A 15,846-nucleotide genomic window follows, 5' to 3' on the forward strand; every position below is an offset into this window, starting at 1 on the left:
CGACAACTGTTTGCTATAAATTAAAAATGATTTATTACTATTAAATAATAAACTTGATTTTTACTCGTACCATGTTTAAAGGCCATTAAGGCCCACTTGCACCATCCCACTAACCCGGGGTTAAGCGGTTAAACCTTTAACCCAGTGTCAAATTGTACTGGTAACAATGGTTACTCCAGGTTTAATTGGTTAACCCCGGGTTAGTGGAACGGTGCAAGTGGCGTTTAACTATTTAATTAAATGCATAATATGTTAAAAGCAAAACTTTCGTTGTTGAAGAAGCCTTTTATAAGCCAAACTTTTAAGCACCGCAGACTGGCGCCATCTACAGTTTCACCCTTACATCACTAAATCGCATCTAACACAACCCTCACTCGCGTCGACTTGAACCATTTACAACCCCCGAGCTACCCCAAAATGCGAAAGCTTTCACCCTCTACGCAGCGCCATCTCTGAGATGGAGCACGAACTTCTAAAAAAGCTCGCAGTTTCGAAAAAGTTCCGCACTCTGCCGCCGCGGCAGCACCATCTGAAAGCTTGAATGAAATATTTGGCGTGTTGGAGAATAAATCTTATGTGTCAAGAATAGAGTTGTTTTCAGGTTGTAAGTTTTTAACGGTGGGCAGAGTATGCAGATTAACGGGCTATTACATGGTAATTTATTTGAAACGAATGACCACTTTGCGGTGTAGTGCATCGCTGAACGTTTATACGGACCCTGACCTTATGTCGTCAATTTATGGCGAGCCGTTAAACTCTTTTATGTAACAGCTGGCGTCTTAGCACACTAACCCCGTTTGTTAGGACTTTCACCTTTTGTCAACCAAAAATTATGTGTTTACCAATATATTAATGTTTTTTGTTTTAAGAAATAAAGCTATTGAGAGTTGTGTAAACAGTTAAATATACATACACATTTTTTCTTTTCACATTTACGTTTTCATGCCCTAAAGAGTCATGTTCTAAGTAGGTACTTAACATTATTTACGATAATTTTTACCGTTTATTTTTGTTGTTCCATATTGTAATCATTTTTATCATAGGTATACATATAACATGCATTAAAGTAACTATACTTAGCTTTGCTTAGTCCAAGGCGAGGTTGTTCTCTGTTGCCACGAAATATTTATTTATTTTTTCTTAACAACATTATTTTTACCACTTCTTTAGCTACAGATTTAGAAGCCATAATTAATTCATAAATAAAACAAAATACCAATTGACACTTTAATCCAAGATCTAGACGACATGCCGTGCCGTGGGCATAACGCTCGCAAATGAAGAGATAAACACATCGAGAAACAATATTTTATGTATATGTCTACCGTTTAACTGAGGCGGTTGGTAAGAAGTTATATGGTCAGCTACGGACAGAAGCTAATTACATACTAATTAGTACTATGTTAAGTAAAAATGAAAATATAAACCAGTATTACTTAAAGCTTGAACACGCCAATACTTGGGCACACCTTTTTGTATATCATTTTTGTCACGGGCTCACGGGTGGTTTAATTTTTTTGGATGGAAACTTAAAAACTTTGACTTGTATGTTGCCAATACATTCCAGAAGATTACAAGATAAAAATAATGCTAAGTTATAAAGTGGTTCAGCAAGCTACTTGTGATTGTATCAAGCGCCGCCGTTAATTGATTCGCATAAGGAACATCAACCATAGAAATATATGCAAGAAATATTTGTGAAACTGACTTAAACCTATTTTTAAGAAGTCACACCTCACAGTTACTATTTTAGTAACATTCATCGTGTTGTCAATACACTATAACAGTGGCAGATGGACTGGGCCCATATCAAGGAATATTTGAAAAAGACACCTGTTAAAATTATATTATCAAGTAATCCACAAAAAACTCTGGCTTGGACAACTTAAACATACGGTAATTATGTCGTGCAAAGTGTCTGTGTCCTGCGGCCGTAGCACGGTCGCATTTTATCACCTGTCACCATGCCTGTCACGTTCTAACAAGTATGTAAGTGCGAAAGTGACAGGCATAGTGACAGGCGATAAAAATGGAACCATGCTGCCCTCGCTGGTCATCACAGTCTGAGACATGTTAAATCCTGAGGCTGAAATGAAATTCTAGTATATTAGCATGATAAACTACAATATTTTCAACTATATTCAATATTATATTTCGCTCCAGGAGACCTATATGTGCCCAAATTATGGCATGTTCAAGCTTTAGTCCCAAAACTCGGCTCTACTAGTCTACTCTATTATATACTATAAAATCGTATCAGTGTGGAGACTGAAAAGTAGAAAACTCTTAAAATATATAAAGATGTCCCAAAAAGGACGCAAGATTTGAAATTGATGAAAAACAATTTTTTTTTTCGTTATAATACATTTGTATATAAAATCTTGAAATACATAAAATAGGGTTATTTGTGGAATAATACGTCAGGCAAATGTCCTCCTCTAGGCTTTGCTGGCACATACGCACTCTTTTGTAAAAAAATTCTATGACCATTTTGCATAGATGCGGCTGAATTTCTCCGATGCAGCGTCGAATTTCCTCTTTTAAAGCATGACTGGTTGTGGGTATTGGCATAGACTTTAGACTTTGAATAACCCTAAAAAGAAGTCTAAAGGCGTTTAATCGCATGATTTAGGGGGCCAATTCTGATCACCGAATCGAGAGATCACACGACTAGGAATTTTCGAACCGTACCCGCCAAACTTTCATTACTTTTGAAATATTGTTCAATAATAAAAAGCGTTGATCTTTCGTATAACCCGCCATTTTTACAAACCCTAAACATTCAGCTGTCAAATAGTTTTTTTTAGGGTTGCCAGCACTAAAATACAAAAATGGCGGCAAATTGAAATCTTGCGTCCTTTTTGGGACACCCGTTATTTCCACTACTAATGTGCCTTCGGAAAGTTTCCACAATTGAGAAATTTCCATACGGATAAATTTCAGAGACTTGAAAGTTTTCTTTGTTTCCTGTTTTCCTAAAATTTCTGAGACACTCCAACCTTTTTTGAAACCTTCCCCTACTTGCACATCTGTAAAATTCCAACGACTCGCTATTTAACTTTTTTAAATTTAGTATGGAATGCGCTGCGCTTTGGTCAATGACTTTTTTCCGGTAACTGAGACTGATACCTAGTTCATAATGAGTTGCTTTATTTAGTTTACTACTCGATCGGAATACTATAGTAAAAGTTAGTTTAGTAACAGCATAAATTTTATAGTTCATAAGTTTTTCTTAAAAAAAAAAACAACCATATATTTTATGCAAGTCGTAGTTAATTAAATGCCGCTTGATTCTTCTTTGTTTAATTACCTATAATTAATCTTCATCATTTAGTGTGGATCATTAATTGCACACTTTATTTCTTATGTAGTCATACTTTCCTTAACTGGTCTGAAAAACTACTTAAAGCAATATATTCACTTTCAACGTTCATCATTTCATCGTTTTATCAACATTCTCGTCATGCGATGCATTGACAAGAATTATTCACTCAAATTGTATTAACAACATTAAAAACTGGATTTTTTTTAGCATAATCCTTAATCCATCGCCCATTCATGTCACTAATTATGATATATCCATTTAAAGTCTGTCACAACTCATTACCAAAGAATAATCAATATAATCATCCAGCGTTCAATTTAAGTGCAGTAGCGAGATGTTATTATATTTTTCGCAAGCGTATCCAAAATACCTCCGCCTCTTTACAGTTACAACCTTATTACACAACTCTTAAGTTGTATTTCCAACAACACAACACAACATGATACGATTTACTAAAAATAACGTCAAAATGTACGGAGCTGGTCGATTCGCGTGCCAAAAACGGCCGAATACCAAAATCGGCGCGCTGTACTTTGAAAATCGAATCATAAGTCTCATCGCGCTCTCTCTCCCTCTCATTGTAAATAACTACGAGTGAAAGAGGCAGCGAGATATGACGTTTTAGGTTGGATGTTGTAAGTACACAGCTTTTTGTCGTGATGTCACCTGCGGTGTCTCGTTGTCGGCCTTACTAATGATCGTGCCATCAATTAAGTATTAACTTAATCGCTTCAATTGATGAATTACGTTTAACAAGGAATGAGACAGCTCGACGGATTATGTTGAGATATGGAATGGAAGAGGTGAAACTATGAGGACTTCTTATCAATGAATTGCACGGGTTTTTACCGGCTTCCTAAGAGCATATTATATTATTATATCCGATTATATAATGTTTATGTGTGTGTTTAGTTTTGTAATTATTCTAACACTATTTTATAAGTTAACTAACAACTATGGATTTATGTCCGAAATAAAATTCTTTTATTTATTTATTTATAGCAATTATCGGTAACTAATATGTATTTAATGAGTAGTTACATTACAATTACAAATTATATAGACACAAATTGAATAGGTAAGTATCAGAATATACACGTTTAGTACCTGGGTACAAAGCTTTAAGGGGGGGGGGGGGCTTTATGGGGGACCTTACGTATTTTTGAAGTTTTAGACGAAACTTTATTACTTATATAATTTAAAAATATCCTTAAGGACTGCCCGAGATTCGACCACCTTATTTTAAAATACGTAGGAATAAGCTTAGGCTATAAAAGCAGTAGACTATGACAAGCTAATATGTTTGGTATTACGCCACATAATTATTTTTTTAACATATTATATAAAAATTGCGGTATCTATGCCCGCGGAAATCACAAAAGATACGGCGCTGCGTATGATCTTTCGAAATCCATAATAACTCCTTTAACAACATCAAAAACTACTCAAAATACTTTAACTTCATCATAACTCCCGTGAAACTCGAACGTATTAAATAAAATTGCATATTTTTTTTTTATTAAGCGGGTTACGAACGATCCTCAAACCGGATCGAAACATGCGGAGCGACTAAAAATTATGTACCAAAGTACCTAATTACTCAAAATCACCTAAAAATGCTTTAAAACCCCCTCAATAAACCCAATTTAATTAACCAATCCTAAAAATAGAGCGTTAATCCTAGGTGCGTACGCGCAGCCCCAATCGTAATGGCAGCGCGATGGCAACGCCGGATAGCATTGTGCGCGCGCCGCGATCGCGACGCCGATTGCGAGCGCCTGTCGCGTCTGTCGCCTCCGCTGCTATCGCCTTCATCGCACGCAAATTATAATCGATACCATTATTGTAATATCGTAGCTTTTGTCTGTCGTTGTTAACGCTTTGTTTTGGTGTAAATTTTTAATTGTGATGCTTGCGCGGCGAGAGGGTTATAGCGCGAGGGAATAGTCTAACGGGATACTGAGTATTTGACGGAAAAATCTTTTATCTAGATACTTTACTATAATTCTTTTTATAGAGTTTACTATTAAGTAGCTGTTGTCATCGTAAGTTTTTAATTTGGCGGCGAAGCACGCAGAAATGATTTTACGGGATATTGTTTAAAGGAAAAGTTTATATCTTACTTCTTTTTAAAGACTACACATTAATCGTAATTAGTTACGCGTCAACTCTTAAAAGATAAATTCTCAAAAAAATCCGTTTGTAATTGATAATTTATAAATTATAAACTGCCACAACCGGCAAAAAATGCCAAATCAATGCTACCTTTTAGAAAGATTTTTATTTATCAAGGCAAATTCCTTAAATTGTGTGTTCGCATAGAATTGTAGAATATATCTTGAAATAAAACAAATAATCAAATTAACTGCAATTATCTTGTAATAAAGTCAATATTTCTCTGAACCTTTTTCACCTCAAGGCGGTATTCATTCCCACAGTTTCGTAACCAGGCAGTATTCCCATGGCTCATTTTCCACTTAACATTCGTAATTCAAAAGCCATAAACCGGGTTCACCGTTCAGTGGCGGTAGTTTTATGGAAACGTGTGGTCCAAGGAAAAGCGACCAACGGTGGCAGCATGGTTCCATTTTTATCGCCTGTCACTATGATTGCCACTTTCGCACTTACATACTAAACTTGTTAGAGCGTGACAGGCATGGTGACAGGTGATAAAAATGCGACCGTGCTACGGCCGCAAGAGGTTGCCTTCGTATCCTATGAAATGTCAGTACCTACCGGTTATGGCAACGGCTAATTTCATATAATTGTTTTTTTTTTTATTCTAAGCAATCCTTCGTCCTTTTATTGATGTCAATATTTTTGTGTACCCAGTCAAAAAAAAATCTTGCATATCTAACAATCTTATTTATCATTTATGTTGTAAAATCGTTTACAATTGCAAATTATTTTCTTCTTTTTTACATCGGTGACATTCGGTGACTTCCAGTCTGTTGTTAATAAGTCTCCTTACCAGTACCACTGAAGCTCCACAACATCACAACATGGCGAAGGCCAAAATAAAATCTTGTCAGATAATATTGGATTTTTGACATTTATGAATTGAACATTATGTATATGATGCTTATGGTCAATTGGTCATCAGATACGGTAGGTCTCAGCTTCGTATAAATAAAGGTAAAATACGTTGCTCCAACTATAGTAAGGACAAGGACCACAAATCACTGAAAAATTATACATAGATAAAGAAAGCATCTGATGTAATGACACGTGGGCATCTAACTACGAGTGACAACAACTTAACCGTGTATTTCAATTGTTTTCAAACAGCTTTTTTTTGTAAATTGATCATCATCATCATCATCATCATGTAAATTGATAACCAAGTAACTTCGACGGTAAACACTATGTCGAAATTAACAATGTTCCCATGTAACAGTGTATTTAAAGGAAGGTAAATAATAAATAGATTAGTAGTAAACATTTATTTTTATTTTTAAATGTCTTTGCAAATTATATCAGAAGGTTAGCCATTTAGCCAAGTCATCAAATTGCAAGTATCATTTACTTTAGCGTGCTACATGCAATAAACAGTTTTGTTTACGTAATTAATGAATGTCGCAACTAACCAACTACCTGAGATATCGATGTAGAAATTAATTACACTTGTACATAGGAGACGAGTTGGTAAGTTAGAATTTAAATAATCAATAAGGTAAGAAGTTTCAAATGGGCAGTAGGTACTAAATGGACCGATTTTTATTTTATATTTTATAGATTTTTTGTGAGATTTCGATAAAGTTTGGTGGATAGCAAGTTCCCTATTATATAAATAAATAATAACCGCAATTTCACCGTATGTCCTCAACATCTTCTACTAAGTTACAGAAACGTATGTTATTTCCTGTTTATTCAACTCAGAATGAGACATTCTTCAAACCAGCCAAATTGTATCTAAATCTCACGATAAAAACCTACAACAAAATAAAATCGGGCCGAACCTAATAGCTGTTGTAAGCAATAGTCAGAATACTAGGCGACACAGTTTCAGTAAATACAGTAACCACTAAACTTGTCTTACTCGTATGTAGTCGCATCTAAGATTGTCGCTTTATCGCGATGTCCTGCCGAGTTTGTCACTTTGACAAGGAGGATCTGCCCCGCCCGTTCTCCTCTTATCGCTTAAGGCCCGCTGTACACCAAGCTGTCGCCTGCCGGGCCCGAAGAAGGCGAGCGTTCCTAATAAACACGAGCGTCAATAAAAGTCACAGCCCCACTATACATATGTCCCTTTTCGCCAGCAGGTGGACGGGCCCTTAGGGCTGCTAGATATTATACTTAAATTGATGGTAAGATTTTTAAAATATATGGTTCTTAGTTAGGGTAACGATTATGGCAGAAAAACCTGGTTAATTGGGACCTGGATAAATGGGAAACCTCAATAATTACAACCAAAAGTCCGGTCCCAGTCCCTTAGGACTAAAATACCTCTATAATTGAAATTATGGAGCCTCTTTAAATAAAATTCTGATTTTTAAAATTTTATTAGTGTTCCGTGCAAAACTTTGTTTTGACAAACGGAACACTTATAAATTTTGCCTATGTAATTGCTTGATTCTTGTGCATGAGAGGAGGTCTGTGCCCAGCAGTGGGACGTATATAGGCTTAAATATTATTATTATTATATTAATTGCTTGCACAAGTCGAAATACGTTTACTGCTCTAAACCACGGGCAACCAAACTTTTTGATCCGAGGGTAACAGCCAGACCTTAGTTCTCCTGCAAACCAATACTTGTAAGTGGCGTATGGCACAAACGTATTCTCACCCGACGCTATGTAACAGTTGTAGGTATATGCTGCCTTCATGCAACTGTTTCCATCGCCCAAGATTCTCAAAAAGTAGCGCTGCGGAAATGGAGATGGATCGGACATACCCTTCGAAGAGGAGCTGCGAACAACGCCAGTATCGCTTTTGAGTGGCGGCCTCAGGACGGAAAGCGAGCCCGCAAACGCCCCGTACACACCTGGAGGCGGAGCGTAGAGAACAAGCTGCGAGCCGTAGGACTGAGCTAGATCCTGGAAGGCGTGGAAGGACCTTGTGGAGGCCCTATGCACCTCCAGGGTGCCCTAGGGCAAACAACAACAACATGCAACTGTTTCAGACTTTCAGCCCTGCGATGTCGACCGAATCTATTTTATCTCTACAAGTATAGCTAATTATTGATGCTGAACACAAATTGCTAAAGTGTATTTTGGTAAGCAAGCAAATTTTTATCAAAAAAAAGTCGAAATAATAATAAAGTGGTGATGGTTTTTGTACGCCAATTTTATCAAATGAATGTCAAAAAAAAGTGATGACCCTGCGTGTGCTGTATTACCTACACGCATTAAGGTATGTAAATGCAACTTTCTGTAAACGGATTCCGTCATTTCATAGGTACATTCGAACCCAGGCCACGTGTATACCTGGCTTAATAGATATTCTTTGAAATATACCACGCGTGCACCATCTCGAAAAACATCCTTTGAAATAAGTGTGTTCTAGTCAGTGTCAGGTGTCTAGGAAATAAAAAGTATCCTATATCAGGTATTGATGACATAAAATATATACTTTATTAGTTACTATTACTATAACACAATTGACCCTATCTCTGTGGGTGCCTAGTCAAGAGAAAATCGTTTATAGTATATAAACATGAATAGAAACAAAGGATGGCATGACTTTTCCTCACATTTATCATCCCAAATACATTGTCCGATAAAAGATTGCCATCTTGCCTACAACGCTTGATGAGAAATGACGACACAGCCAACGATGTCGCTCATTAGTTTGGCGTAGGTATTTAGGCCTTAAAGAGAGCTAGATGTCATATTTATTAGGTTAGGGAATAGCTAAGCATCCCTTTAGGAGAGAACTTGAAGTCATTTCGGATTAAATGGTTATTTATAACAATGAAAGATTCGGAAACTGATGGACAAAGCTAAATATAATAAATGCTAGTCAATGATAATGGACGCCCGGCTCTGAACTGCCCTTCATTGTCAACTAAACTCTTGTTTATAAACAGGCTTTTCTTACAATAATTGAACAAACTAACGCCAATCAAATGCATCCGGTCATACAAATCGCGCTGGGCTTCAGTCAGGGCACAACGCAACGAGGTGTTTAATGATGCAATAATTTGCATAGAAGCCCGTTGGAGACCTATTCTCACATCAACTGTCTCTGTAAACCAGCATCAGCTGTCACGTGTAGTGTAAAGTTGCCTTTTAGAGCGCGGGCTCTTCTTGTTACGGCTGTTACGCTGTCACTAAAATATCGCGCCAATGTGACAAACGCGTTGTTTTTTTCATGCCAACTCATTATAGGAAGGAATTCTCTTTAGCGTGGAAGTATCCTTAGTAGCCTTAAGGGGATCCCATGCCCCAATTACCTTCGATCTGAATCCCTTAGTTTTCTTATGTTTTTTGTAGCTTATCATATTAACGGCAACGGCTTTAAGCGATATAGTATCCCATATTTAATTCAAAGTTCATTGTTTTCGAGATATTTGGCATCAAGGTTGAACAATTTTAGCCCAAAAAACTGGTTTTCTGGCCATAACTTTTGTGTTAATTAGTTTAAAATTAAACCTTAGATAAATTTTTAGAGACGTCAAAGACGAACCCAAATATGTAGATTTCGTTTAAGATCTTTCAGAGCAATCGAGATACGAAAAGTGTTTTTTGTTAGACAATGTTAAAAAAAACCTAAATAAATAAGTTTCTTTCAAAATCCGGTAGACAGAAATGGAGATAAAATATTGAAGAACCGATAGCCGTTTGTCTTATAATTCCATATTGTAGTGCAAAAGTAGGAGATACGATTCAAAACTTGTCAAAAATCGATGAAACCCTCCAGTAGCCCCTTAAGGCAGCAACCGTGTATCCATATTATATTTACTCCGACGTAGTATAACTCTATAATTTGCCGTCTAAGTTACGCTACTTATGCTAAATTAGCAACAATTATTTAAAAAGGCTGTGCGAAATTTAGTGGTAATAAAACCCTACTAAATACGTTACATTGTAAATGTAAAAGCTTACCATAAAAGAGACTCGGCAATTGATTTACAGTAGTATGTTTACCTGAAAAAAAATTGATTATGTAAACAACGGCCATAAACGCAGGTGTGAAAAAAATCATTAAAGGAGCATTGAAAAATGGGCCCAAATCAATTAAGGCACCGCGAGTGGAGAATAAATCGGGCCTTTCCGCCGATCCGGCCCGCCGCTAAGCCCGGCGCGCAATCTGACATTTATGAGTCCCATAAAAACGCTCAAGTAGTGACTTTTACTACTTGTTTAGTGAACATAAATGTCTTTGCCTTGCCCGAGCTCCACGTCGGCCGTATTTAAAAGCGCACAGTTCGTGCAATGTTTTGCTCCTTTTACCACTTTTTATTTACTGTAACTGTACTGTTATGCAACTGTATAATGCTTTGGTTACTTTTCAGCGGAAATTTACGAGTGTCGTCTTTTGTCTTTATTTTAGCTGAGAAAACATGTTTGTTTTCAGTTTCGGTAAGTTGGTTTGAATTATGTATTTTGTCTTGACAAATTGCTATGTGGAAATCACTGAGCAATTCTTATTTTCTTGGGTCAAGTTTTACGTCTCCTTTTGAAATATTGTTTATCGTAGCCTTCCGGAACATTGGGTTATAAATTTAATGGTATACGTGACAGGTTTTTTAAGGAACAACTGGTCGCTAAGTATGTAGTGACTCAATAAATCAACGTAGAGTGATAGGACCGCTATAACGACGCTATCTGATATTGTTAACATGGGTGGTACTCGTAAAATCAATTAGACACCTTTATTAATTATTCATTTGTTTGGAAAATATCATTATTTATACTAAAGTCAAAAGTTTCGACTGAACTAAGTATACCAAGTCATGTATCGACCTTAATGGTTGTACCTTAAGTACCTTATTGAACAACAATAAAAAGGGTGCATATTATTTAATTACCTACACGACTTTAATGTATGCAATTATTTCCAGTCATAATGTATGTCGGCTCTATGGTTATACTTTATGGCAGGAAAAAGATAAAATGCGATTAAGTTCTAAAAACAAATAAATATGTACATATATTACTAGGTAGTGCCAAAATACTAGATAGTCCTTGCGATGAATTTAAAACTTTGCCACCTAGTAGAACTAATACGGTTCACCGACCTGATGGTAAATTCTGAATCTAAATAGTGTTGGCTTTGATATTAGACTTCAATCGTGTAGAATAAGCGCACCTGCTTCCGCTAACGCGATACCATATCGCGGTGTAAATGCGAGCGTAACAGACTGAAAATCTGATTTAACTGGAACTTATCGTATTAGATTAAAACAAACAGAATGAAGCCCTACCCAAACTGAGCTACGTAGATACAAGTCCGATAACTAACTAAGCAAGCCTCAGTCACTCAGTATTCGGCATCCGATGTAGGTACATGTTAGCTCAAACTTTCGCGTTGGCCACCCATAGCGATCCAACATACATGGCCAGGCGCGCCGAGGAATAGCAATGCGTCTATACTCTATGTACTCCAAGGTCGGATGACAATAGATACACTTGATTGCTTTTTGCCCTTAGCTGTTAGGTTTTGATATTGTTTGCCTATGCTCATATTAAACAGGGAATCTGCATAGTTGACTAGATAAGTAGTTCCAGCTGAAGTTTCCTATTACGATCAATGCACTGCATAAACATTATTTTAAATTAGTGACCAATGAAAATGGGTAATTCGTTTAGAAGAGAAGGTTTCAAAAATATTTTACGTACATATAATGGTAAACCTGCGTGCGGTAATTTTGACGGCACTCTTCTAACATATGAATAAGACATATTAAATATATTAATTACGGGTCACTCACGTAATATAATTAATACACATTAAATGTCTGTGTCTCACGGAAGTTTTGTTATTAAAATATGAAAAAGATAACCTACTTGAATGGCGTCAACACCTGACATAACTTTTGAACTTATTTCACTTATATTTTCATTTATATTTTAATTCAAAAACATACCGTTTCAATAGTTTCAGCATAGAGTAACTTATACAAGAGCGGTACTGTCATAGTAAATTTTGTAACCCCAGTAAATTCACTGCCATCTGTCGACACACTTTAAAACTAAAAATAAATATTTATAAAAATACGATAAAATGTATTTAAATATGGATAAATGATTTTTTTATTTGCATTAATTATTTTTATATGATTTTGACCCATGTTCTTTCACTGGTATGCGTTAAAATTATAAATAACAAACTCAACAGTCAACGCCCTCTATACGAGTGTAGGCCAAAACTAGTGGCGCCATCTAATCGAGAATCAAATTTTCGTGATTTTCGAGGCACGTTTTTTCCTTAGACTGTATCCATCTATTACGGAGTTATATCTATCTTTGGTTTCAGTGTCCATGGTTGTAAATCTACGCGGGCCTCGAAATACTCTATTTGAATATTTGCCATCTTAACTCTAGCTAAATGTCATACTTTATACGATAAGTACAAAAAATTATCTCTTCCAAAACAGTTAACACCATGATCGAATGCAGAATACTGATCAGCGAGAGTCGTTCTAACTTCTTCAAGATATTCGTTTACTCAAGACCAATTGCGGGTATATACTTTGAAAAACCAGCACAGCTAGTTGCTGGTGGCGTGCCCTTCAATTGTTTGTGCTATAGCGACCAAGACTAACATGTCACGTTCAAACCTGATGGTTGGAGTTGGAGGCTTAGCTAAGACAGCAATCGTACATCGACAAACGGGATGATGATACGAAAAGTCACATGACTATTTCCATTATTCAATTATATTTTTTCGATTATAGTATGCCCTTAGGATAATGGATGACTATGCAATTTACAACATTTTCGTCAAAATAACATTTTTAATAAAAATGTGGAGAAAAATAAAAGTGTGCAGAAAACGAGGCCTTTGCCCAGCAGTGGGACACCAAAATAGGCTAATTAAAAAAAAACTTGTTTTATAACTGATAATTGCTTAAATATGTGCTACAAAACTGACTGAAAGCTGATGATGAATTTTTGAAAAAGTGTGACTTTAAAAGTGATACTGTGTAATTTTTGGATGGACTCCCACAGCCACAACATGGCTTGTGTTTCAAGCGGATCATTATCTTTAATGAAAAGAGGTGACGATTTCAATAAGCCGTTTAGCTATGTACTCGCAGGTATGTCAAGTTTCGACAAAGCTCTTTGCTATTCGCCACGAGCCCTTGATATATCCGCGCCAAAAGAAAGTCCTCCGTCTAATTCAGACATTCAGCCGTCAAACACGCTGGTTTCGCCTCAAATTAGCCAATTAGAAGTCCTGATGGGACACAACACCTATTAAATTAAAGCGGAGTACGCACCGGTCACCTCCCGCGTCGATTTTTAATCGTATGTATGCGACGTGCGGATTGCGAAGGCATTTCGCATATCAATGCGAACGGCTAAATTGAACGAAAAAAACAACGTTTCTTTTGTTGGATATTTTAGATATTTAAATTATTAATCGTGATTTATATTATAGTATTGATTGAAAAGGAACTATTCAGCACATAAATGGGAAATTTATCACATATAAAGCCTAATAAATATTTTTGTCTCTGAGAATTGTTGTATTAATGGTTTTTAAACATACCATTATGTATGTAACTGGAAGGCCAAACATTTGTATAAGAAATTAGGTCTAAATATTTATTATTTTAATTAAGTTACAAGTTCCGTCTTATTTTTTTAAGAAAAAGATTTTTATTAAGGCCCGGTAGGGTCCTGTTCTTCTCTCACTCTCACTGAGCGTAAGCGTGAGCGAGATGGAACGTGCGTGCTCGGGACCGCGGATATCATGTTTTTCAATCTCAATTTCTTGAAATTTTAATTTTAAACAAAGTAATCGATGAGTTCCCCCAAAAATAAAATTGCACATTTTTAGACGCAATTTTCATATTTTTAGCTTGTGTGCATAAATTGTTACAAATTTTTAAAGTCCGTTTTGAACCTATGTTCGTGATTTTTTTTCTATCGAGCGAAAGTCAAAAACTCAGGATTCGAATCGATGAATTACTAGAGAAAATCATCAAGATTGCTAATTAAGTTTTTGGCTACCGTATTGTAATTAAAAAAAACGGTACCTATGATTTTCAAAAACTCCGCTCTCTGATAAACACGGCACCTTAAGATGTTTTTCTACTTCCTAAATTTAGTACATGTATTGTTGTTACTGTAGGTACACAAACGTTAATCACTGATGTAACTAATCAAAATCAATCAACCTACCAACTGCCAGCATAACTTCCTAATAGTGTATCTAAATTCATCTTTCAAACCCAAATAAAAAACTAACCACAAAGTAAGATTTTATTATTGTAGACTTAATTAAATGTTCATTAAAACTGATTTTGGATTGATTTCAAATAAGACTTAAAGTCTTTCAATTCTAAAGTTAGGTATCATTTGTTCGTAGGTACTATTGCAGTTAAGTCGATATCAAATGCACTGTGTAATTTATGAATGCGTTTAGTTCACGATGCGTTAACTCTTCTGATGTTTACGCATTTAAATTAAAATTTAACAAGTAAGCTTAATCTTAATCCAATTTAAACTTTAAAGACGTATGAATAAAGTTGAATTGGGAATAAATGCGGTTTTTGAGTTGGGACGCTTTAGTTTTCAAATCGGGATTTGCGTAGACGCGCGACGATGCGTGAAGTCTAGGTGTGCAGTTGATGCGAAAATAGATTAGATACTTATCTGAAGGAAAAAATATTTAACGACTAAAATAATTTTTATCAACTTTTTTTGTGTAAATATGCCTGTACTATAAACGAAGTTTCAATTTCATTCTATAAATTGTATATACAGATGTCAATCACAATGAAAAAATCAACGATGATCAACTCTGGTCAACGTGGGACTCGAACCCACATCCTTGGATTGCCGGTCCAATGCGTTACCAATTGCGCAATTGCTAGATTGTAATAATGTGGTACGTCCCACAATAAAAAAAGGAAAAAAATATATTAATTTTCAATTTCATTTTAATTTTAATGTTTTTTTTTGTAATTTTTTCAGAACATTTTTTTTTACTGCATAATTTGTAGATCATTCTAACAAACGTATGCTTTTGTGTATGTAAAATAAAAGAGATTATGTATTTTAAAAAATACGTTTTGTTTTAATTAAACGATTGCTTGTAATATTTGATCACATTTTGTAAATAACGCGTATATAAATAAGAAAAACATTCGTAAACTTTTTTGCTAACGTAACGTGTATCTAACTTGTTTTGGCCCACCATGTACCTATCTAGACTATTAGTTATACTCATATTCATACTCATACTTTATTGGTAACTAGCTTTTGCCCGCGACTTCGTCTGCGTGGACTTAGTAACCCCAGCTAGAGTAAGAATAGCGCCTGGAGAAAATCTTATAGCAATTATTCAATTTGAGCATATTATGCACACAAATTAGCAGACACTTCATTAATTATCTCAATTCCACC

The 15,846-nt window shown here is 35.7% G+C and overlaps 1 protein-coding gene across 2 annotated transcripts in view; it reads right to left on the bottom strand.

The window, feature by feature from the left end:
- The window catches only part of LOC134751195 (homeotic protein antennapedia-like), a 240,536-nt gene that overhangs the window by 135,059 nt on the left and 89,631 nt on the right, over positions 1-15,846 (bottom strand). Inside the window, exon 1 of one of the 2 annotated variants that reach the window (XM_063686600.1) lies at positions 10,372-10,411. The exons of the other annotated variant lie outside the window; for it this stretch is intronic. The gene's annotated coding sequence lies outside the window, so the exon portion shown is untranslated. Of the gene's footprint in view, positions 1-10,371; positions 10,412-15,846 lie in introns of those variants that run through there. 2 annotated transcript variants of the gene reach the window in all.

Source organism: Cydia strobilella, chromosome 2 (genome assembly GCF_947568885.1).
Source record: "Cydia strobilella chromosome 2, ilCydStro3.1, whole genome shotgun sequence".
Lineage (NCBI taxonomy): Eukaryota > Metazoa > Arthropoda > Insecta > Lepidoptera > Tortricidae > Cydia > Cydia strobilella.